The following is a 26,342-nucleotide window of genomic DNA, read 5'->3' as shown; positions in this document are numbered from 1 at the left end:
GTTCGTATTTCATAATGATTGAATCAGATAGATGAAAGGGCATAAAATGTTGATGTTTTCGACTGATTGACTGTTGCTTCATGCTTTCTTGCCAGGATGCTTTACCCGGCTTAAAACTGGTGAAGTTATGAATAAATGCTTGATGAAAAGTATTAAATCCGACCCATCAATATCTCTTTCATCTATTCAACCCGAGAATAAATCTAGCAAAACTTATTAATGGCGAGGGCCCGTGGTAGATTTTTATGGTTGACCGTAAAGCCATGTTTATGCTAATAAGGGAAAACGTAACACGAAATGAAGCAGACGGAAAGTTTTGCGAGTCTGAAATGATTACAAATGTTGTTCTGAATGTCTAAAGACAGTTTCTAATGAAGTGTTAAACTTCCTCCCCACCCAGATAATCTAAAAAATGTGTCAAAAAATCTGTGTGGTTTCAATCCAGAAAGCTGATGTTAGAATTGTCTATATTTGAAACACTTAACATGTTCTTGTTATTTCAAACAGAAGTTTACCCCCTTCTGCCTTACCACTTTTAAAGGCCATTTTATGAAAAGGTCATTGCACTCTTAAACAACTTGGAAAGATGATAAGTGGTTCAAACCCAGAAAACTTGGGTTCGAGCCCTGGGGAAGGGGTACACTTGAGTGACTTTATGAAAAGTTGTTTCTTTCTTATATTCTATTCTTAATTTAAACTGGAGCTCTTTAAAGTTTCAATGTTTTTCCTCAATTTAATGTGTGAAATGCTTTATATCCATAATCAGTGCAGTTCCAGTCCAGGAAGGGGTACACTTTTTTAATATATTTTTTTGACTCTTAAATTCTATTCTATATTTGAACTGCAGCTCTTTAGTTTCAATGTTTTTCATCAATTTTATGTATTAAATGTCAAACATCCAAAAATGACAAGAGACATAAGCTGCTTGTTTTCTGTGAAGAAGTCAAGATATTTGAACCTAAAGTATTGTTTATTCCCATCACAAAATCTCAATAAGGCTATTGAAGAAATGGACCCAGAAGTATTTTTTCATCCCAAGACACAGTCTCTGATGATAATGTATGACATTATAGAAGTTATTAGTATATGTATTGTAATCCACATCTCTATGTTTCACAATACACCTGTATTCCAACAAGCAAACTGGCTGGTTGGGAGGGGGGAGCTGAAGTGTATTCTGTCTTTCAGATGAGGGAAATTGTTATTAAAGAGTAAGTATTCCATAAATCACCCAGAAAAAGAATCCACGCCAGTCTCACAGTGGCCTGGAAGCTGTTACGGAGGGCATTTGATGGGTCCCGTATGCAGTGTACCATTGCAGTTTATGTGCTCGCTGTTGATAACACCTGAAACTGGATCCAGGCCTTCTGTATGGATGCCTGATTAATAGGCCCAATGGCTTGTTGTAACTTGTCTTTACTACCACAATCTGTTAGGTATGTACGGTCAGAGAATGGGTTGGCTCTATGTGGTTTGATGATGACTGAATGGGCCTCCTTGTGGGAAAACAGGGCTTAATGCATGTGCACAGGCTAATGGAGGAGGATTTTTCCACTTTTATGGATTTTTATTTTATAAACTCTTTCAGTGCTGGAACCGCATTTTGAAGGCCTTTGCAACTGTTTGCTATTCTGATAGTATTCTTTGAAAAAAAATCAAAGAAAATGTTATTTTTAGAAAATCAGCAGATGACATTTTAGCTGACGACAAATTTCCCAGCATGCAAAGGGTTAAAGGAAGTCCCTTCTTAACAAACATCTAGTCAGGGTGGAAAGTGTTGTCCCTGACAGCCTGCGCAGGCTAATCTTGGAAGACACTACTCAGATGCTTTAAGCCCAATTTTCTTAGAACAAGGTTGAAATAGTTGCCTAAAGCTTGAATGCCAAAGAGGCTTATCAGTTGTGAATGCAATTACTAACAAGATCGTTTGGCTTACATTTGTATAGATGCTTTTGACATAATAATGCAGTTTAGATGTTCTTTTGTGGTAATGTCTGTGTGCCATAGGTAAAATAGTATTTTCAAGATGATGATGCAAACGATATTGTGTACTGCAGACTTAGTTCATTATGCAACATCACTATGATGTCATCTCAATGAAAGACGTGAAGTTTTAGTGGCGGTATTTGAATAGATAGCAATAGTTGCTAAGGTTACTGAAATTAAACTTTCATGTTTATGTGACTTGTGACTGTTTGAATGGAAATTGTTGAATATCACTGCTGCTGCTACTGCTGCTCTTGCTGAAATAATGATGATTACAAAGAAGATGAAGTTGATGAGAAAAATGACAATTTTCAGATGCTGTGGCATTAACAGGAACATCATCATGATTCAACTTTTTCATTGATAAATCAAGTCTGGTCATAACTGCATCAACCATATCATAAATAATAATAAATAATGATAAATCAAAGGATTCTATTCATGAACCAAAATATGAACCTTCTATAGTTGAGTGCCCACACATTGGGCGGCTTTGTCTGTGCAATAAAATGCTCCATATGATATGCAATAACGAAAATGTGGCCTTTAAAAGTTATTAAAGACATCAAAGAATATTAAAAGAACCCCACTTCTTTTTCTTTGACGAAAAAAGACATGGGACGCTCATTGTAAACAAAATCTTGATTAATCTCCCAACGATGTGATTAATACCGTTCGCCATTTGAACCTGAAGTTTAATAGTTGCGGCTGCACTGAAGGCATGTTTTTGTTCGGCAATTGTTGGCTTCGTATCTGCTGGTAAAGTGGTACATCATATGGGCACATGATTAACTGGCTTATGTTTGCTTTATGATAATATTCATTTCAATGAGGAATTTGAAAGTCACTCGAGAAAGCCAACATGGGTACTCTCTAAATATCTGCTTGACAAAATTACAGTTTGGAGTGGTCTACGCTTTTCTTATGATGCAACTTCATTTGACCCCTCGTCAAGATATTTTAAAATTTATTGTTTGATTTTCCTGCAGTCGTAAATTATTAATATTTTGAAACGGTTTAACATTATTATTTATATGCACTACATCTTATTTAGCCTAAGTTTTATTACTTGGCCTTTTTGTGCCAGGTATAGATTATGTTTGATTATGCTTGATGGGTTATGATGGCTATTGAAATAGGTTTCTTTAGAAGTCCCAAGTAATTTCTAGTGACCTTTAAGGCATGAGTACAAATCATGTATTGACTGTTTTGTGCCACAATTTCTAGACAACATACATGTATTGTTAGTTCATATGTTTAAAACAATTTCAATCAGTTTTGCTCGATCTGTCGAAAACATGTTAGTTTATTTGAAGCTTATTTGATACACATTTTATTTTTATGCCCCCTTTCGAAGAAGAGGGGGTATATTGTTTTGCACAAGTCGGTCGGTCCGTCCGTCGGTCCGTCCACCAGATGGTTTCCAGATGATAACTCAAGAACGCTTAGGCCTAGGATCATGAAACTTCATAGGTACATTGAACATGACTGGCAGATGACCCCTATTGATTTTCAGGTCACTAGGTCAAAGGTCAAGGTCACAGTGACTTGAAATAGTAAAATGGTTTCCGGATGATAACTTGAGAATGCTAATGCCTAGGATCATGAAACTTCATAGGTACATTGATCATGACTGGCAGATGACCCCTATTGATTTTTAGGTCACTAGGTAAAAGGTCAAGGTCACAGTGACTCGAAACAGTAAAATGGTTTCCGGATGATAACTCAAGAATGCCTATGCCTAGGAGCATGAAACTTCATAGGTACATTGATCATGACTGGCAGATGACACCTATTGATTTTCAGGTCACTAGGTCAAGGTCGCAGTGACTCGAACCAGTAAAATGGTTTCCGGATGATAACTCAAGAATGCTTACGCCTAGGATCATGAAACTTCATAGGAACATTTATCATGACCGGCAGATGACCCCTAATGATTTTCAGGTCACTAGGTCAAAGGTCAAGGTCACAGTGACTCGAACCAGTAAAATGGTTTCCGGATGATAACTCAAGAATGCTTACGCCTAGGATCATGAAACTTCATAGGTACATTGATAATGACTGGCAGATGACCCATATTGATTTTCAGGTCACTAGGTCAAGGTCACAGTGACTCGAAACAGTAAAATGGTTTCCGGATGATAACTCAAGAATGCTTACGCCTAGGATCATGAAACTTCATAGGTACATTGATCATGACTGGCAAATGACCCCTATCGATTTTCAGGTCACTAGATCAAAGGTCAAGGTCACAGTGACTCAAAACAGTAAAATGGTTTCCTGATCATTTCTCAAGAATAATTAGGCCAAGGATCATGAAACTTCATAGGTACATTGATCATGACTGGCAGATGACCCCTATTGATTTTCATGTCACTAGGTCAAAGGTCAAGGTCACAGTGACAAAAAGAGTATTCACACAATGGCTTCCACTACAACTGACAGCCCATATGGGGGGCATGCATGTTTTACAAACAGCCCTTGTTCCGAATTTTACTTGTCTCACTGTTTGCATCTATTGAAGCAAGTCACTTAATTAGTAGTATATTAGCATTTGCAATCTTTGCATGCCATCATGCTCTTCAGAATATGTCATTTTATGAAGCAGTTACATTACAATTTATGATTTTGAACCAATGATACCTAACTCACGACAAGCTGACACAACTGTTGTTCATTAATGAAGCGTAACTATGCTTCGAAAACGTGTGCCATGTTTTTATGACAGGCTGTACATGACAAGGTTATTATTGGAATGCTGGCCATGAATGTATAGACAACTTTGGTGACATTTACAGCAAGCTTGTCCACCATTGATAGATCCCAGACTAGGCAGTTAATAAAGTCATTAATTTGTTCCTGACTGGAATAACAACCTGTTGTTTGATACAGACGTGGATCTTTGGATCCAATGTCATTTCATTGTATAGTAGTATCATCTTGGGGCATTATTATGTCTTTTGTGAATGTGATGCTAGTGGCTTCAAGACCTATACTTATCCACTGGTTTTCAGTTATTTTATATGAATTTTACGCTCAGTCTGGTTATGCTTTTTCGCTTTTAATTGTTGGTCACCCACTAAGCAGTCTGTGGTGGGACATTTTATGTTTTAAACCCAATGACCTTAGCAGACACTTTCAATCATTTCCCGTTAAACAGGCACAGTGTCATAAAGCATGAAACAGTTGTTGGTTACAATTAACCATGGAAGTGCTTGATTTTACAGCCAGGTGTTTGAATCTCATGGGCAGTGCTTGATTATCCAGTTCCTGTTTTGAAGAAAAAAAAAAAAGACCAAAGAAACCACAAAACCCAGGTTGGAATTCATTGACCCCTCAACTTATACCTCAAGTGCTGTGAGACTTCCTAATGAATATTAGTAATGGTGGTCTGAGGGTGTCATTTGTATGGTTTGGGCTACCATTATAAATCAGTGCCCTGATTATGTTGACGGCTAAGCTGGGTGGGTGGGAAATGAGGAACCCAATTGCCAAATGGTGGGTGGGGTATTTAAAAATGGAAAAAACTAATATGTGTCTGAAATTTAATTGTTTACTGTTTTGTATTCCACTATCACTTTTATCATGGACTCACATCCATGTGGTCTTGTTAAAGAAGGTTTTACTGCCACCCATAAATTTGCCATTTGTTTTATGTGAGTGCTGTGTGTACAATCAGGATGGGTCAGTGTTTACCGGGCCCTCATTAGCCACCTGGCAGCGATTTCTGGTTTCTCTGAGAAAACTTTTATGAGCTGCGCTGTGGCAAAACAGGGCTTAATGCATGTGCGTAAAACATCATCCGAGTGAGCACAGGCTAATCGGAGAAGACATTTTCTGTCTAAACATGATTTTGGAAAATAAGAGACTAATCCTTCGAACGAAAAAAGAAGCGGAATGTGTCATCCCTGATTGACCTGTGCGTGCTGAATTAATACATGCATTAACCCTTTCAGTGCTGGAACCGAATTTTAAAGGCCTTTGCAAACAGTTTGGATCCAGATGAGACGCCACAAAACGTGGCGTCTCATCAGGATCCAAACTGTTTGCTATTCTGATAGTATTCTATGAAAAAAATCGAAGAAAATGCTAGTTTTAGAAATTCAGCAGATGACATTTTAGCAGACGACATTTCCCAGCATGCAAAGGGTTAAACCCTGTTTTCCCAGAGTGAGGCCCTTATACAAGTTTGCTGTTCGTGTAACATTTGGAATTTGTAGCAGGAAAGGATCAAAATGTTTGCTGGTATTTGTTTGATGATTAAAGGTGAAATATCAATAAAATCTATATTATGCAATTCTAAAAGTTACAAAATTATCATAAAGTTGCGTTCTTCATAAGTAGAAAAGCCTCATTTCAGCTGCATTTGTCTAGTATATACACATATGTTGGCATATGCTATTCGCCCAAATAATTTGACAAAGTTTAAATAATGAAGACAGAGTACATTTTAACAATTTATTTCAAAATCTAGTTCCGTCTTTTCTAGAAAATTGTGTTGATGTCAGTCTATCAGCAATAATTGAGCTGCGTTACAGGAAAACGGGGATTAATGCAGTCATCCCCATATTTCATCTTTGTTAGAAGCATTTTGGTCATTGTTTTCTTAATAAAAAAACAACAAACCCCAGTAATGTGGTCGACCCCAATACTTAATATTCAAGAGAAATATTGCTAATATTAGAAGATATTGAAGTATGCTCTTAATAATATGAACTGCTTCTTTATATTACCTTCTGTTCAGGCTCACACACTATTTAATTGGTGTTTATTTCCCTCAAAATTGTCTCCATTTCAAGTTGCATAGGAAATGGACACCCCAAGAAAGTGTAATTAATAATGCCATCTGTGTTTTCGAAGCAGTTACTACTATTTCCGAATATTTTACTATTAATCCAACGTGGGAATGCCTTTGGTTACCAAAAGTGAAATAGCACCTCGAAATGCTTGACCTTGACTGTAACTAATATAATACCAGCTTTAAATTAAGTACCATTTGATACTTTTTTGGTGTACATTAGTTGTATTGGGAACTGTAACATAGAGTTTATACAGAGGCTTAACAATTGTCATCTGAACAGTATAGTCCTTATGTGACCGCTGTTGAACTTGTAAAGTCATGTTTGTCCATTTATAGACATGTTTTGTTGTAAAGAACTACTACCATTACTGCTTTTCATATGTCAATAGTCATGTTGTGGTAGTTGTTGTTGTTGTTGTGACAGTTGTTGTTCTTGATGTTGCCGATTTTAACTTTGCTAAAAATGTTAAAAAGGCGCTTCAGAGAAAATGAAGGATTAATGTTCTGTTTCAGTTAAAACTATTAAACGCTGATAAGCTATTTATCTTTTTCTTTTTAATGGCAAATATTACATTATAATGTCAAAAGTGAAGCATCATATGAATGACATTTAATAGGATGCCCTGCTTTACCATTATACAATTTTTGCATAGGCACGGTGCCTATACCATTAGACTTTTTAAGATCTATGTTGGGAGAATAAAGCACGTTTTAAATATTTCACCATTTTTAATGGGATAAAGTGGAGAGCCCGCTCATTCGTAAGAGTTTTTCATAGGTATCATGATCTTTTTAAACAAAAATGTATTTTTGCAGCAAAGTGCAACAGCGCGTTTGTAATATGAAGTCCCCACACTGATCCGACATTTTTCTTTACTGAAAAAATACTTATTTGTTTAAAAAGATCATGATACCTAAAGAAAACTCTTACGAATGAGCGGGCTCTCCGCTTTATCCCATTAAAAATGGTGAAATATTTAAAAAGAGATCATTAAAAATGTAAACTGGGTAGCGCTTTATTCTCCCAACACAGATCAGAATAAGTCACATGGTATAGGCACCGTGATAGGGTGATTCATAGATGACTGAGACATTTAAACAAATTTCATCTGAAGCATTATCAAAAAGTGAAAATGGTGGTTTTAAAACATTATTTGTTTCACAAACTAATTATCATAAATTTGATTGATTGTCAAAGTGTGATTTATGGTAGGGTTGTTTTCATCTGGGTCATTAATATGCATTCATAAAATTAAAAAATATCACTTTTGACATTGATTGATAATTGTTTTGAAAGAAACTTTATCATTAAACTGATATAGCAAAATTTACATGTTTTTTTCTTAGAAGACCTTTCAGAATAACTAACATCTTCCACCCCCCCCCCCCCCCCCCCCCCCCACACACCCGTTTGAACAAACTTCTCCCCCTACTAATTTCCACCTTCAAATTATGTACAGCCTTTCAAAACATGAGGGATGTTTTTAAAAGGATAAAGAGGTATTAAGGAGTAACTTGCGTAATGTTTGCCCCATTATGCATACACCCCATCCAACTATTAGTGCACAATCAAAGAAGTAGTCTCAAATTAGGCAGAAGCTTGGTATAATCCAATCTAAACTATAATACACTCAGGAAAAACACTGCAACTTCAAAGAGGCTTTTTCTAGCTAATGAGATACTGTGGAAATTGTTTGGATTGTGTTGCCATTATCTCTGTGTCTTTAGCTAATTTGCCCTGCTAATTGATTGGCAAAGCCCTAGTAGGGGAGGGGGGAGTGTGATTTAGTGTTATGTAACCCATGTTTCATCTCTGGACCCTAGAGATGATATCTGGTCAGGCTCAAGATGCTATCAGTGGATTGTTTGTGTGCATTGTTTTGCTAAGATTGGGTACATTTTACATAGGTAAATCAAACAAATCAAAGGACCAGACTCTGTGCTTGATTAAGCATCTGTACTGCGCCTCGTTTACCATAAGTATCTGCAAATACTTCTGTTTTCAATTGATGATTGCGATGATAACTAGGATGATGCTGCAGTTGATAAAGAGCATCAAGAGATTGTAACTGTCATCTCTCTGTAGATGCATGCATGAATATAAAGCACCCCCAGGTGCGGAAAAAAATACAGATTCCGCTAAAGATAGTAATATAATTTTTATGTATCGTTTTGACGTTTTTCACTTTTCGCTTTCTTGTCATTTAAAGCTTTCCCTATCATAAAGTTGTGTTGAAATTTAGGGCATTCCAGACAAAAAACTCTGAAAGCAATTTAACTGCACAAAAAAACCTAAAACATTGTAAAATCCGGACCTTTCATTGTTTTGAGCAGCTGTTTTTCCACCATATAATCTTGGACGAAAGCAATAAGTTTACAGATTAAGAAATAATCTAGACAACCCAAAACAAAATCATCAGCAATAGCGGAAAAAAAAGTAATGTTAAATGGTGTCAATTTAAAATTGCACTAAAATAATAAAGCATCTTGCATTGACGTAAATATTTAAAAAAAAACAGAGGAGGGAGAAATGACAACAAAAAGCTATTAATCAGATTGATTTAATTGCTTTTTCTCACTGATAATCTGATACTGTCTATACAGTCATGGCACATGAATTCTGACTACTTAAAATTGACTTGCTTCTGTTTATGCAATAAAACTGGAAAAAATGTTGGGAAAATGTTGGACTTAGAGCCACTGTGTGAGTTTCTTTAAGTTTATGGATTTTGTTGACAGCTATCCCTCGTAAACAATCTCCTAATCTCTTTTTACACATGTAAAGCTCTGATTTATTCAGGAACATGTTCACTTAATCTTTCAACTGGTCTAAACTGTGGGCGATTTTGGGGTTTGTTATAAAATTCTTGTGTCAAGATGATAGGTTTCATTTGAAATTATTTAAGGGAAATTGAAATTGCACATACTGTATATGATTTTGAATCGATAGGCAGATACAACTGTCAAAAGCTCAACTCTAGGTTCGTATTTATATTCTAAACTTTGTCGATGTAATACGATATAAAATTTTCTTTTGAACCTAAATGCTCATTCATGACTTTACGGTTGTAACAGATTGTCAGTCAAATATTGAGTGTCCTTCTAACGCCCCCAAGCATTGAAATGGGGTAAACTACCAATTTTGTCCTTGCTATATCCGCTATTTCATAAATACATCACAATGTGCAAACAACAGTTCTGGTCAATACATTAGTTTTACAACGGGCCCAATGTTTGCTGTATTTACCGCATTTACGAGATTACTTTTGTTGTATGTAATGGAAAAGGAATCAACTGGCTGAATGAATAATGTTTATTTTGTCAACATATTGTTAGTCCACCTAGAATAGCTGTCAATTACCATAGGCTGTATTTTATTCAACTGGCGGGGATCTATTAATATGTTGGGCCAATATTTGTATGTGAAATAACCCTTGAATGAATGGCTGATAGCTAAAGAAAACATGTTGACTTTATGTGGTAATATTTATGCCTAGTTGCAGCACAAGTTTGTACGAGACTTCATTATCTGGATTAGTATCTTTTTGAAGTTTGTTTGAATATTTGATAAAAATATTGTGTATTAATGTGCACTAAATTTTAAGGAAAAGTTATTTCTTTTGATCTTAACTTTGATAAAATTGCATTTCAATTTAATTTTTGTTTATAAAAATATCAGTGCATACAAAATGTATGTGATTTTATAAAGTGTAATTATAAGATAAGATAAGATAATCTTTTATTATAGTGACATGTGTTTACGTACAGGAGATTAACAGACATATATACAATGCATACAAGAACACCCGGCCTAATAGGCCTATAAGTCACCTTAACAACAGTGTAAAATATAACGTGATCATTATTATACAAATAGACAATGAAATATTTGAGCAACATACTTAGTTCAATGAATAAGTTAGCATCTTCTATATAATATATGTATAAGAACATAACCAGAGTTCAATGATAATATGATATGTACAATTTTATCATAAGTAAGAAGACATATGCCTGAAAAATGTGTAATTCGTAGTTGATACTTAGAAGCCCATTTACATAATTATATTATTTTAAAGTTTTAACTGACACAACATCATACAACAGATATTGTTACTTATATAAAATACTGCTTCTGATATAAAAAGCATTTACAACAAATTTCGCACACTTTCTTGGATGACATTTAACCAAAAGAACTAATTTATCTTTATTTGATTGACAGGTAGCGTATTCTTCAGAGTTCAAAATGTTCCCAAATATAACTGATCTTGTGTTTTCATAAAGAGCACATTCAACAAGAAAATGAGTTTCATCTTCGACCAGTCCACTGTGACACAGCTTACACCGTCTTTGCTCGGGGGCTTCACCCACATACCTTCCGGTTTCGACCCTAAGTGGTAGAATTCCGGTTCTGAATTGCGCAAATAAGGCGCGTTCATTTCTTTTTAAGTTCAGTGTCAGATATTCTTCACAAACAAATTCAGTTTTGAAGGTTCTATATGTTCTTAACTTTGAAACACGTTCATAGTCTCTAGACCAAATTATTGAATAAAACTGAGTCATGCTTTCTTTAGCTAAATCCATTGGAATGGGGCGTTTACGGTTATAATAATCCGTAAGGTTAAGACTAGACATGACCGTTTTAAATTCACTACACCAGTTATTGTTATTTGATGAACTGTAATCCCTTTCAAATGCTCGTTTGGTTAATCTATATTCGTCAAGTTTTACAAGTCTATTCCAAAACCTAATCATTGCAAGCCATCTACGGTAAATGCTCGGTAACCACCCAATTTCACCTAGTAACGCTAATATAGGCGTAAATCTATGTACACCTAAAAAGTACCGTATTGCCCGGTGGTGAACATTTTCTGCTGATTGAAAGTGTTTAAATCCCCAAATGGATGCACAGTAATCCGATATAGGTATCACACACGAATTGTATAGTTTTTCATAGGTTTTAAAGCCAGCTTGTTTCATATTATGGATTTTATTTATAATAGACCCGAGAGCTCTCCCGGCACTTTTTGCGAGCATTTCACAATGAAAACTATAATCACGCTTTTAGTGCATAACTACACCCAGATACTTATATTTGTCTACAATTTCCAGCACATTTAATCCAATTTTGAATTCAGTATCTGTTCGTTGTGAGCGCCCCTTTCTAAAATGCACGACTTTAGATTTTTCTGTATTAATGAGTACCCTCCATCGTTTACACCAGTCATGCATTTGGTTAAGCATAATCTGAAGATCGGCCTCCGAGTTGGCGATAAGGACTATATCATCGGCGTATAGTAACATCGATACAGAGCTTTCATCGATCTTGACCCCAAGGTCAAGGTTGTTTATTTCCGCTACTAGGTCATTCACGAAGACAGAGAAGAGCGTCGGCGATAAGTTGTCTCCCTGTTTCACGCCCTTGTCACACTGGAACCACTCTGTTAAACGACCATTAACCCGCACGCACGATACTGTTTGGCTATATATACTTTTTATAGAGTTAAAGAGTTTTCCGTCAACTCCGTTTAGCAAAAGTTTGTACAAAAGCATCTCACGGTCGATAAAATCAAAACATTTGCGTAGATCTATAAATGCAGCGAATACAGAGTTATTGTCCCTTACAATACTGTCTAATGTGAAAACGTGATCCTCGCATGAGCGGCCGCTTCTGAATCCGTTTTGCTCTTCGGCAAGAATGTCGTTATCGTCTAGATAATGTGTGAGCCTCTTGTTAATAAGTGAACTGTATAGTTTACTGACACAGGACAATAAGCTTACACCTCTATAGTTCATTGGTAGACGAGCGTCAGTGGTCGAGTCTTTTAAGATTGGACATATTATAGATTTCCGCCAAATAGTTGGTATAATGTTGGTATCCATGACCAATTGGAATAGTTGCTGTAGCACAACAATAATTTCAGGGAATTTCAGAACATCGTAGGGTATCTGATCGATTCCGCAAGCTGACCTTGACTTTGCCGCCATTACGATGTTTGTTATTTCTTCTAGTGTTATGTTACAGTTTAACTGTTCATTTTGCATATATAGCGGATCTGCCAGATTTAGCTCCAGCAACTGTTTATGAGCTTTGTTACGATCGAAAAATTCTTCGTCAAATTCACTATTATCGGTGGTTTGGTATAAGTTCTCAAAATCCGACCTCCAGCGCTCGAACGCCGAACCCTCATCACGACATACACGCCCGTAACTGTCTATTATTTCAATGGGAATGTCTTTATTTTTCCTTGGTCCAAGTTTATTAATTTTATTCCAAAAGTCTCTTGGGTTGTTTGTTGACATGTCTTCAATGTCGAGGGCGATTGTTTCCCGGTACTGCCGTTCCGCTGTTCTCAGTTCCTTGTCAAAAATATTTCTCGCTGTTATGTACTCCCTTCTCTTCGCAATTTTAACCGAACGAACCCCGTTGCACTTGGTATATAGTTTTTCTTTATCGCATAAATCACTCCATAATGCTGACAGGCGTTCGTTCCAAAAAGGCTTTTTGTGTTTAAATCTTTTTCTGACGTGTTTTGAATCACAGAATTTCGGAACAGAGTTATTCATTTCAGTACTGATACATGAGCATAGCTTATCGTAAATAAAATCCACCTGATCTTGAGTTTCTCTGCACCTTTCAATACTTGAGATTATATCTAACAACGCAAGACGAGATAACTCACTCTTCATGAAGTCCACGGGAATCCGTTGCAGATTATAACGGGAACCGTTAATCCGTTCATGTTTGTTGTTAGTTTGACCTACATTTTCACCACTCAGTATGTTAAATTCCGTGATAAGTATGTTATGGTCTGGTAACCTTGACCTTTCGCCCAGTAATCCGTGAAGTCCGTGCGCGTCAACAATAGACTGTACCGTTACTACTTCAAAGGTCTCAAAGAGGTGAAAGTTGTCTTGCGGAATGCACAAATAATCCACCACAGCTCGTCCCTTGCGAGACACTGATGTATAATTGTCCTTGCTCGTATCAAATCTTCCATTGAGGACACAGAACCTTGTATCATTTAAGAATTCAATAAATGCATGCCCATGTTGATTTATAGTTTTGTCAAGCACATTTCTTTGAGGGATCAAATCGGTCTCACTTAATATATCCGATAATGACCCAATTCTCGAATTAAAATCGGCCGCAATGATAATTGTGTCACTTTCACTGTTAATATAGATTTGGGCCAGCAAATGGGAAAAGAAACCTTGGGCGTCGCGACCACGAGTCGAGTTTTCTGGAGGCAGGTAACATGAAAACACTGTGAAATCATAGTTGTTTTGTTTATGTATAAGTTGCACGACTAATATTCCATCGTAAGATTTATCCACAACGTTTATATCGTATTCCGTTATAATCCAGTTTTTAACCAAAAGGCCAACGCCCCCTGACGGTTTCGGTGCGTTTCTATGAATGTTTACCCTGTTGAAACCAAACCACGTATATCCGTTTATATATATCCCATTTTGTTCTCCTAAATGAGTTTCTGACAGCGAGATAATATCCGAATCAAGTGCGATAATAATATTTTCTCTGAGTGCACAGTTTTCACGTGTCCATCCACAAATATTCAAATGAGACACTTTAATTGACCTGTAAGACCGGGGCGCTTCCTAATCTGTGCTATGTGCTGTTTCCATGTTATCCTGGTGTCGTGCACGCTGAATGATACGGCCGCTCGCATTAACTCGGAGCTCTTTCCCTTGCGGAAGCTGGCGAAGCACTGCTCTCGCGTTCATTTCTACGAGTCTTTCAACGCGAGACATGCAGCTTTTCAAGTAAATGTTAGTATACGCCTCGAGATCTTTCAGTACCATTTTGTTTCGCAAGACTAAGATTTTTTCATCTAAGTTCTGAAAGGCGATCTTTACTAGAGCGGGACGATTCGTGAATCTAGTTGGCAGTCTTGTAGCTCCTGTGACCAATACATTATTGGAAACACCAGCGCCCATTGCGTTTATAAGTTCTTCTGCTATTGCTAACAGATTTTCACCTTCATTGTACGGTATCCCACTGGCTGTAATCGTTAGATCCGGGTCATTTAATGTATTGATATTTCTCCGTTGACCGTGACCGATATCATGTGACGTGGATGTACCGTTACGTTGATCCGCCGTGTTCTCAAGTGTATCCATGCGTAATTGTAAAGACTGAATAGTTGTCACGACCTGATCAAGGCGGGAACTATCCCGCGCCATGTCTACCGATAATTCGTCTCTCAAGGCCCGTATTCGTGTATCAATTGCCTCTTTCATTTCTGAGCGTAGTTTATCGAACTTTGAGTCAAACGATTTCCTCATAGAATCTTGGTTCTTTTTTATGTCAACGACAGTGTCCATAATAATTTTCAGTTTATCACTATCAGAAACATCCCACATATCGGTATTACTCTCAGCGCCCGATGCATGAGTGGTGGTCGATGATTCATGTGACGCCATTGTTTGACCAGTTTTTGTTGACTTCTTATTTCCTTTCATATCGGGAATTGCGATATTTTCTACAATGCACGTGTCAATACAGGTTTCAATACAGTTTTATATTTGCAGTCATAGCAATAATCATATCATAATTATTTACATTAAATTGCTCTTGATTGCTAATTTTAAACAGTTCAATTGCGATTTTTGTTCAATTCTAATCTTGTCATTGCAGTACAAATATAAGAAAAAGTATGAGCCATTTTTCGAACCATAATGGCCCCACAGTGTCAGTTATGAGGGCAAATCAGAGGCAGCTTGGAATGCATACACAATTGATATAAACTTTGTCGTTTGAGCTAATTGGGGCTAATGGGACATAATATGCACCAGACAGCATGTGGCGGAAGAGTCTCCCGATTTTGACAATTGTTTTTTTAAAAAGTAATCCCAAATAATACAAGAAATACTGTCACATTTTATTTATGTGATGATACAAGTAGACAACCTTTTTATGTTTCCCACCACTATAGTGGGGGACATATCGTTTTTGCCCTGTCCGTTGGTTTGTTTGTTTGTTTGCCCAACTTTAACATTTTACCATAACTTTTGCAATATTGAAGATAGCAACTTCGTATTTGGCATGCATGTGTATCTCATAGAGTTGCACATTTGGAGTGGTGAAAGGTCAAGGTCATCCTTCAAGGTCAAAGGTAAAAAAAAACAAATCCAAGGGAAGCAATAAGCTTTAAAGGGAGATAATTATCTGAACCTGCCAAATGAAAAAATAAATAAAACAAATCAAAGCGGCGCAGTAGGGGACTTAGTGTTTCTGACAAACACATTTCTTGTTCTGTTTGGTTTTGTACAGTTGCCATTAAATTTATATAAGTACCTCTATAATATTGTACTCATCCTGGACTTTTTACCAACATTTATTATGCTCATCAGTTCTGTTATTCTGTATTAGTTATAAAGAAATATGGTGAAATTAATATAAGTAGAATGATTTGAAAGTTATGATAAGTGCTAAAAATGTGTCAGTTAGGCATTTTTTTTTTCAAAAGTGTAACAAACAATATTTGTGAAATTCAGCACATCTGAAGTTTGAATACCTTGATCTTTTGCAAAACAGAAATGATATGATAAACAGTTGGCATACAAACTGTATTCCAAAATTAAACATAGATTGACTGAAACATTAGTGTAGGCTCAAGGAATCACTTGATTCCATTCTAGGCCCTGTCAGATTTTATTGAGCTATTTCACTTATCAATTTCTCAGCTTTGCTTCATTCTTTGGTTTACTTCTCCAAACTAGTTTTAATATAGAAGTGTTTAGAGATTTCATCCAAGCCTTTGATCTCTGTAAAGCCCCTGTGTGTTTATGTCAGATGTTAAGCTGTGTTACGAGCAAATCTGATTTTAATGCAAAAACTGAATGTATAGTCACATAAAAATGCATTTGTTGTTGGATTTATCTTAAAAAGACACCTGTTTGAAAATGTAGAGACTAAGGGGTTAGAGATTATTGACAATGAAGGTGGACTGGTTATCATTTTGTAGAATCTGGTATATCTGAGACTAATTGTGCCTCAAAATCAGAACCAGTCATTTTCAAATTGGGCTCAACTTGAAATTCCATGCTTAATGACTGAAAAATATTTTTTATGGTGATGTTTATCTACAGTTTTCACTACAAAGTAAGAAAGAGGGATAAAGTTTTTTTTATTTGAAATACTATTCACTATGTGTATTACTGCAATGAATCTCATTCTAAATAAGAGCAAACATTAACAATATTTTTAAGCGATAATATTTACTCTCCACATATATTTACATATCATGATTGTTTACAACAAGGTCAACCCCTGCTTAACAAAGAAATCCTGAGAATGCCACAAATTGGAAGTGAAGTATTGTGATCTAATCTTTGCAAATATTTTCCCTTCTGAACAGATGCTGATGTGCCGAAAAGAGCAGCACTAGGCAGGGCTTATCAGGGCCGATTGTCTCTGTTCATTCGGTAGACATTTGTCAGCTGTTCATATATGAAAAACTTCCAGTTTTCCATTTTTAAAGTATGGTTGCATGGACATGTTTACCAAACTTCAGTTGTTCTGTTGTAAACTTGGCAGGGCTTCAATTTATTGTAGCCTATTTGACAAGAGTTTCAGAAATCTACCTTTTTTTCAAATGCATAATATTTGCATGTTTTTAATAAAACATTTACTATTCTGTCTGTAAATATTTATATCACCATTTTTTAAACCCAAAAAAATGTGTACTTTTGTTTAAAACAACAAATGTGTTTTGTGTAAATTGTATGTCATCTTCAAACAGTTCTTTCAAATTAAAGAAATAATTCATTCAATGTGGGGGATCCATATTGAGTATTTCTTAACCAACATGCTGAAACGACCCGCTGGCAAGGTGACACCAAATTTAACAACATGCCTTGATAGTTTACGATTAGAGGAATCTTATCTTATTAACAATTTGCAAAAACCGATGCACTCCTGAATGAAATTGTGTGTGCAGTTTATTTGATTCTGATTTTTAGAAATTCTATGGAAATAAGATAAGGATGAAAGTTAATGTTAGTTTTGTATGTAGAAGTGAGACAATTAGAGTATTGTTTGACTTATATTTCTGCCTTTTGTAGATTGTGATAAAGATTTTCATTGAGTAAAAATAACAAATCAAATATATGGATCTGAAGTTTAGGGCTCTCATGAGTATCAAAAAAATGTATTGATAAAAAATAAAACTCAGCGTTATACAAAAAAAAGAGGTTCACAAATAGTTTGGACATAACAAACATTTCCAAGGACATGGCCATCCCTTGAGAAGGGATAACAGACATTTCCAAGGACAATAACATCTCTTGAGAAGGGGTAACAGACATTTCCAAGGACAATAACATCCCTTGAGAAGGGGAAACAGACATTTCCTGAAGGACATGACCATCCATTGAGAATGGGTCAAAGACATTTCCAAGGACAATAACATCCCTTGAAAAGGGGTAACAGACATTTCCAAGGACAATACCATCCCTTGAAAAGGGGTAACAGACATTTCCAAGGACAATACCATCCCTTGAAAAGGGGTAACAGACATTTCTAAGAATAATACCATCCGTTGAGAAAGGGTTACAAACATTTCTAAGGACTATACCATCCCTTGAGAAGGGGTAACAGACATTTCCTGAAGCACATGACCATCCTTTGAGATGGGGTAACATATATTATCAAAGAGCATAGGATTATCAAGACTCCAGATGAATTTGTTGATACTAATGGGCTGCAAGCAGATTTCTTTACCCCGTGCATGTATTTCCTGCGGTCAAGAAGTGACCAATCATGACTGTTGTAATCATCAACATAGACAGACGGTCAACTAATCTCTATGGTCATCAAACATTTAACTACTGAGTGCTGTTAGCTGACCACTGACATATTTTAAGAGCCAAAAGGGCTTATAAGCATATATATTATTGCTATTGGTGATTTTTGGCTTTTGCTTACGCACATTGGGCTTTTACTGATATGCCTTCAGGCTAGTTGAAGGGACTCAAAGGACTTTGAACAGGAATACACTAATGAGAGGGACAAGGGATGTATGTGAAGTGTCGATTGCAATCAGTACTTAATTTGTTTACTCTTGTGGTCAATTTGTAAGAACAACAACATTTTGGGATCAGAATGGCATCAAATATTTTGTTCAGTGTATTTGTGGCAGCAATAATTCTAGAAGCAGAATTGACAAGAGGATCAAACCTATGTGAAAATTACAAGTGTCAGCTGACCTGAAGTTTAAAGACACATTTCTTGGTTTGCAGAAGTCTTTGATTACTTTTGCTTGGTTCATCCTCTTTGATATGATCTATCCCTTCTAATCTGTTTCCTATTTCACGGTTCCAAAAATAAAAACCACAGTCCGTGCTTGATTCAGTTGCAGTTTGGATGTTCCAGGTCTGCAAAGGTACAACACTGATACATCCTGCAAATTAGCAATGTGGTGTCAATTGAGAACCACCATCTGATAATCCTGCCCATCAAAGCCTCTGAATGACTGCATGCTGTTCCTTATCAATGTTGTTATGCAAATATTGTCTTTGCAGAGCAATTATACAAATGTTGCTGCCAGGTATTTAGTCATAGATGCATAGGTGTTTGTTTTTGCTCATTATTGCCTAGGTAAATTATTCTAGGTATTCTTTTCAGAGATTCAGTGGTTGGTCATGTGAACAAGAAAGTAGAAATAATAACAGTGTAGGTTATGTTGTAATAAGATCTTTATGCAAGAATTATTTATTAATTTTTTAAGTAGTTTGACAAAAAAAACTGTTGTAAAGGCAACAGAATTAGTCTCCATGTTCCCTTTTGAGTAAAATAAATTTTGGAGGTAATACATCATACAGAGAGTTGTATCATGTACCATATTTTAAAGCTTCTTAGAGCAAACTTATGGAAATTCGTAAAAAAAACTTAAGTCATTAAGTCCATGTCTATTTTGTGGTGAGGACTTGACCCTAAAATCCTTATAAGTTTGAAAATATTGTTAAAACAATTAATATTTATTCCTCCCACCAGCATGAAACAGGGTGATTCTAAAACACAATTTCATCTAAAACTATCACTTTCACACACCATAAGTTAAGATTTTCTTTGGGAGTTTTTCCGATTACCAACCCTGATGACTCAGTATCAGGACAGGATCATTCCTGGGCTTCATTCATTTACAACCACTGAAACCACCCAGCCTATCAGGGCTTATCAGCAGGGGCTTATCAGTGGATCTTATGTCTTAACAAGATATCATGATGGATTTGATGAGTGAAAGATGAGGGATCATATTGCTCTCTGAATCAAAGGGGACACGTTTCTTATCTACTTGTTTTTCTGCTCATCTTCTTTTCCATCATTTGTTGCCCATGTGAGGCTAATTTAAAAATTCAGTGATCACTGGAAAAAAGTCTCTGATCACAAGGGTGTCCTTTAGCGAGATGACTGCTTTCATTAGATCTATCAAATGGCATACATTTGTTGGTGTTGTTCCAAATTAAATGATTGATGCTTTGATATTGTTGCCAATTATGTTTTTCCACTACCCACTTTTGATGTGCTGTTTATGTAGTGATTTTAGGAATAGATTTTCAAGAGTATTGTATGCTTTTAACAATTTGGAATATCCATAATGCATGATAAATTGTACAGATATGTATAATGTGATGAGATTTGCATTGGCAGCCTGCATAGGTTAATGGTTGGTTTGAATTTTATATTCAGCTGTGGATGAGATCTGAAGATATCATGATGGAGGTGGATTCTTTTGTACTATCAATATGTTGGCATGGGAGGACATAGTTTGCATTGGCCCATGGAAGACAAATTCCACATGATGTTGGTGGTATTCGGGGTATGGCCATTAATTTTATTGATGGGTCACTTTCATGAGCATTTGGACTCAGCACTGGTCACTCTTGAATGGTCAGTTGTCCAATTTATGGCCATTTCCTGGTGGGTCGCTGCAAGATGTTGCCCCAAGTGTGATTTATGGCCCTTTGTAAGCATTTGTACAGGCCCATGGGAGTGATACAGCCATTGGCTGTGAAAAGTGAGAAAAAGTGTGAACAGGCTGCATTGGATTTATCCTGAAGGCTTGCAAATTAAAGTGTTACTCCAAACCACAGTTGTTAAAGTTTACCAGATCATTCACTTTATTGTTGCCCACCTTTCTCTTCCTCCCTTTAATCCACAACGAAGTCATTTAGGAGTTTAATAGTAACTGGAGAAAATGATAAAATCTTGTAAGCAAATAATAAGCACAAGTAAGCACATAGTTATGATAAATTTGCTTCCTTGCTTTCAAGCAAGGAATTATTTTCATTTTGATTGTACTGGTTGTTATTCATTCTCTCTAGGGATCAGTTCATGTACCCACTTACCCCATAACGAACATGTCTTTCTTTTACAGTTACTGATGAAAATTGATGGCTTTCACAGATGCTGATGAAAATTGCTGGCTTTCACAGTTACTGATGAACATTTTTGGCTTTCACAGTTACTGATGAACATTTTTGGCTTTCACAGTTACTGATGAAAATTGCTGGCTTTCACAGTTGTTGATGAACATTTCTGGCTTTTACAGTTGCTGATAAACATTTCTGGCTTTCACAGTTGCTGATGAACATTTCTGGCTTTCACAGTTGCTGATAAGCATTTCTGGCTTTCACAGTTGCTGATGAACACTGCTGGCTTTTACCATTGCTGATACACAATTCTGGCTTTCACAGTTGCTGATGAACATTGCTGGCTTTCACAGTTGCAGAGGAACTGAAATTATAGCTATTAATGTTTCTGTTGAGAACGTCTGGCTTTCGTAGTTCATTGAGAACATTTTTTTTTTAAAGAATAACTTAAAATACATTTAACCAATCCAGTTAGAAATTGGTCTTAATTATGTATTGAAGTTAAGACAGACACATATTTGTTGTAATAGGTTCTATTTTATTGAATTTCATGCTGGCTTTATATTGTAGGCCTGATCTTGCAAAGTTGATTAGGCAAGATTCATTAGTTTCGCGAATGGGATTTTTATCTGGGCTATCAGTGTAAATGGTGTGATATATGGACACATTCTTCTTGATCTGGGATGAAATAATGTGAACATAACCATCTCTTAGTGCCATTGGATTGATAACTGGAACCATTTCAAATAACTGGAACCATTTCAAATATCTTCTGAGATAATCGGCCACATTTCCAGTGATACTTACTTATTTATTAACAAGATTAATGGGGTATTGTTCTGAAACACTCCGAGGTTTTAGTCTTAGGTTTGTTTCCCCCACAAAAAAGTTTAGTGTGCTATCATTTCAGTTAAATTCTCATTTTAAATGGCTTTTAATGGTTTTTTAAACAGTAAGAAATCAGTTTCTGAATAAATAAGCTCAGTTAACCTTATATCTGATATGGTGAAAAACATCAACTACTTTTCATCAAAATTGAAATCAGGATCACTTGTTAGCCTTATCCTTATTTATTCCCATTGGCTTGATGAATCATTGCAAAATATATTTTTCTAATGCAGGTAGTTGTTTATCAGTTACTAATCTAAGAGTCGGATTTAAAGGCCTCAATAGCATATAAACTGCGTGATATTATGATAGAAACAGTTTAAATTAACTTTGTCTTATTGTGTTATTAGAGAACAACATTTTAATAGGTTAAAGTCAATTAAAATGTATACCAGTTATTTTCATTTGGTTTAATATACATGTAGTTATGTAATTTTAGCTGCTTTTAATGTTCTAAAATGTGTGGTTTGTTTCACCAAAGTCCTGTATATACTGTTTGAACAATTGAAGCTGTATCACAACATGAATTAAATTTTAAGCAAACACTGTTAAAAAGTTCCACATTTAAATATTTTTTCAGCATGCATGGCATGTCTGTTACAATAAGTACTTTCGTGTTAATAATTGTACCGGTACTTCAAACTGACCTCCATACTTGACACTATTAGTGTTTTTTAACCTCTGTTCTATAATGTCAATAACACACAACTTCTAATATAATTCATGATCTTTTATATTACATCTGGTGTTAAGCTCCAGATATGTTATTGACAGCATTACTCTATGGTCAACAACATTTTGAATGTGTGCTGTGCAATTTTGCTACAGCCAGCCACCCAATTCTGCCTGGCAACAACTGTGAAATTTGTAACATCATTATCAATTGTGCTGCCGACACCATACATGAAGCTGTGATGATGTTGCATGACTGTTCCCTTAATGTCAATAATGCTTGATAATATCTCTGACATCAGTGTGAAAAAATGTATTGTTTTCAATACCATCCATGGCACCATTTCCTGAAACTAGAGGCAAAATTTTGATAGATTACATCTAGGACATAATGTTTTATCAACGCCTGGGAGGGGCAATATAATTGAATGTTTAATTAATATAATAGTACATTTACATGTATCTTTGTTGTGACCTGATTTACACTGTATGACGCTGATATTATTTGTGAAATCCATGTTCATTTATATAATGGTATAACTTGGTAATTTTGGTACTAAAAACTGAAAAACATTTAACAGCAATACAATAATATCACCTACTTGGTGCAAAAAGGTACAATGTGACAATTTGCAATAAGAAGGCACATTGGTACAATATGTTTGCAACAATGGGGCGATATCAAAACAACAACATACACATACATTAAGTGAAATAAAATAATAAAGTTTGCGTTAATAATTATGTAGGGTTCAAACAAAGCTGATATTATTTGTGAAACCCATGAACATTTTATATGATATAAAGGTATTACTTTGTATTTTGGTAATAAAACTGAAAAACAACAACAACAATACAATTATATCAAAACAACATTATACACACAAATTAAGTGAATTAACATAATGAAGTTTGCTTTATTTACAGGGTTCAAGCGAAGTGAAAAATCACTCTACTTTTTGTCTATATCTTACAAGTTCTTACTCATTCATTTTATTGATTCACTGTGCCTTTATTTAACACCGTTTTCGACATGACTTCATAAAGTCATATTATTGTAACATGTGGCTAGTAATCGCTTCATTGATGTCGCACACGAGATCACTCTGTGTGGAAACATGGTTTGTGCGTTTTGTCACGAACACTTTCGGCTGTTTAATTTCCAATGAATGACTTGCCCTCTGTTAAGTGACATTGTCAAAAAAGTGACTAATTATTCAATGAATTACTGCCACAATATAGTGAAAAATGCGTTAGTTGTTCATATGCATGCCATTAAGTTCAATAAGGTGTGGTAGGATAAGTATTTCTTTAGTGGGTAATTAGTAATATTTGTTCCAGTCAAATAACAAACAAGTAGAACTGAAAGGTAATTATACAATAAATGTGGATACCAGTACCTTTATTTTTGTCTAAGATTTGTTTGGCTGTCAAATTCATTTCTTTCATTAATATTGTCCAAGTATGGAATAGCAATTTTTGTGGGGTTGCATGTTATGGTGGTGTATGTCTTGTTCTTTTTAGATATTTTCATGTTTTTTGGTTAACCATAATCGGGTGAAAGGGTGCATTTTAACGATGTGGAATTCTATTGGTAATTGGTCATAAAATAATGTGCAGAGGTATGATTTGTTCACGATAATCAAACAGGTGTATAAGATCACAAAGGACTGCCGATCAAAAAGAATCTGCTCTTGGCCAAATATTTTATTTCAGATTTTGTAACCGGTCAATAAAACAGTCATAAAAACTGTCCCACGCTAGGGTACAATAGATCCATGGACTTTGATTCTGGACAGGCTAAAATTTTATTACCAACATGCGGTATGTCTTTTCAAAGCTAATTAATGTAATGATGACATAAAACGGACAGCTCCCTACCCCTGGGGCCTCCATGATCAATGACAAGGAACACTTCCCTGGGGGTGTGAGGCCTGTCATCACCTCAGTAATCTCCCTTGGCTGCCTATCAGCCATGAGCAGCCTGGTATTCTGGGATTTAGAAATTAATGACTGAAATTTTAAATAACCATGTACCTTTTATTAGTGTTTTTATTGGGCCAAATTTTATAATGGAATCCATTACACAACTACGGCTGTAATATTATTTTTTTTACATTAGATTCAGAGGGGAAAATGTTTAAACCACTGTCATACATATTTATTGGTTTTAATAAAAATGATATTTTTATTGAATATATCTAATATCATTTAAATGTTTGTGATTGCGTTTCAAATCGCTAAATATATATTTTAATAAACAAGTTACAAATGACCATTAAAATCACTTTGATTTAAACTAGTCTAATTTTAAGAAGTCAGTGTATTTGATTCAAATTTAAGTAAGAGTAGAAATTAAATTACAAGTTTGGGATAAGAAACAGATATGTGGCCAGCTGCATGAGATAAGAAATTAGCCAGGATTAAATAATGTTGCTTGGTATTATTTGGACTGGATCTGCTGTCTGGGGCATGCAACAAACAGTCTGATCAGCTGTCAATCAGGAGTCACCAGTCTAGGGTCAGGTGGTAGTGCACTAAATCTGATGTACAGGTAATTAATCAACCCCCACCCATCTTGAAATGACTGCAGACAGGAGAAACAATGATGTTGGTTTATTAAAAGTTATGATTATTTATGACACCTTGATGAAAATCTGCATTATCTTTGAGGGCTTTTAATTATCTTGGCCGAAATCATGCAGCTTAATGGTACTTAATGATTATTATTGATAATTATCTAATTACGGGTGTTGAATATGTTAAGCAACAATCCAGGGATTTTCTGCAATTCTTTACTATTTTTAAACAAATAAGCTGAAATTCATACGTTCCTAGTGTTATTGTAAGCAGTTTAAGCTAATACATAAATGGTCATAATTAAACATTACATAATAAAATGGAAATCAGCACACCATTGTTGACCAAAACGGTAATTTAAAATGGTCAGAAGTAAATTAATTTCCTCATGCCTGACACATTAATAATCAATGTGTCTTTTTATGTGAGATAAATATATTCCAAAATCACTGATAATATTTGACTGATTTTATGTAGGAACCGCATAGTTATATATGTTCATAAGAAAGACATGTAAAAATTATAGACTGTATTAAAAATTATACAAACATTTATATAATTATACATTATACAAATATTTTTTATTTTTGGTTCACAAGTATAAAAACATTTGTGTGTTTGTGTGTAATAAGCAGGTTTATTAGCACAACTAGGGTGGTGAATCATTAAAATAATTACAAGCAACACTTAGTACCCTGTTGTTGTTATTAGGCCCTTAGCGCCTTAGTGCTTAATTAAATTCATAAGAAGTTGCTACAACAGGCTAACTGCAAATATTTCATGAACCATATGCCAGAATGCTGCGCTGATTAGACTGTAGTTCTGTCTGACAACACCATACTGTTTGGGTGGCCATGTATTTGACAGAGAGTCTTACATGACATAATAAATATGAATAATTATTATGATGCTGTTTATCTTCATAAAGCATGTCAAGTGCATATGTAATGCTTTTGGGTGAATGTTGTCTAATTTTTACAACACCAACCATTAACATTTAGATTACACTCTGTTG

General features: G+C 35.4%; 1 protein-coding gene across 1 annotated transcript in view; it reads left to right on the top strand.

The window, feature by feature from the left end:
* The window catches only part of LOC127869082 (netrin receptor UNC5C-like), a 182,287-nt gene that overhangs the window by 107,602 nt on the left and 48,343 nt on the right, over positions 1-26,342 (top strand). The gene's annotated exons all lie outside the window — the stretch shown is intronic.

The sequence above is a fragment of the Dreissena polymorpha genome, chromosome 2 (genome assembly GCF_020536995.1).
Source record: "Dreissena polymorpha isolate Duluth1 chromosome 2, UMN_Dpol_1.0, whole genome shotgun sequence".
NCBI classification, from domain to species: Eukaryota; Metazoa; Mollusca; class Bivalvia; order Myida; family Dreissenidae; genus Dreissena; species Dreissena polymorpha.
Note: the sequence above shows the minus strand (reverse complement) of the source record. Positions and strands in the feature narration are given on the sequence as shown.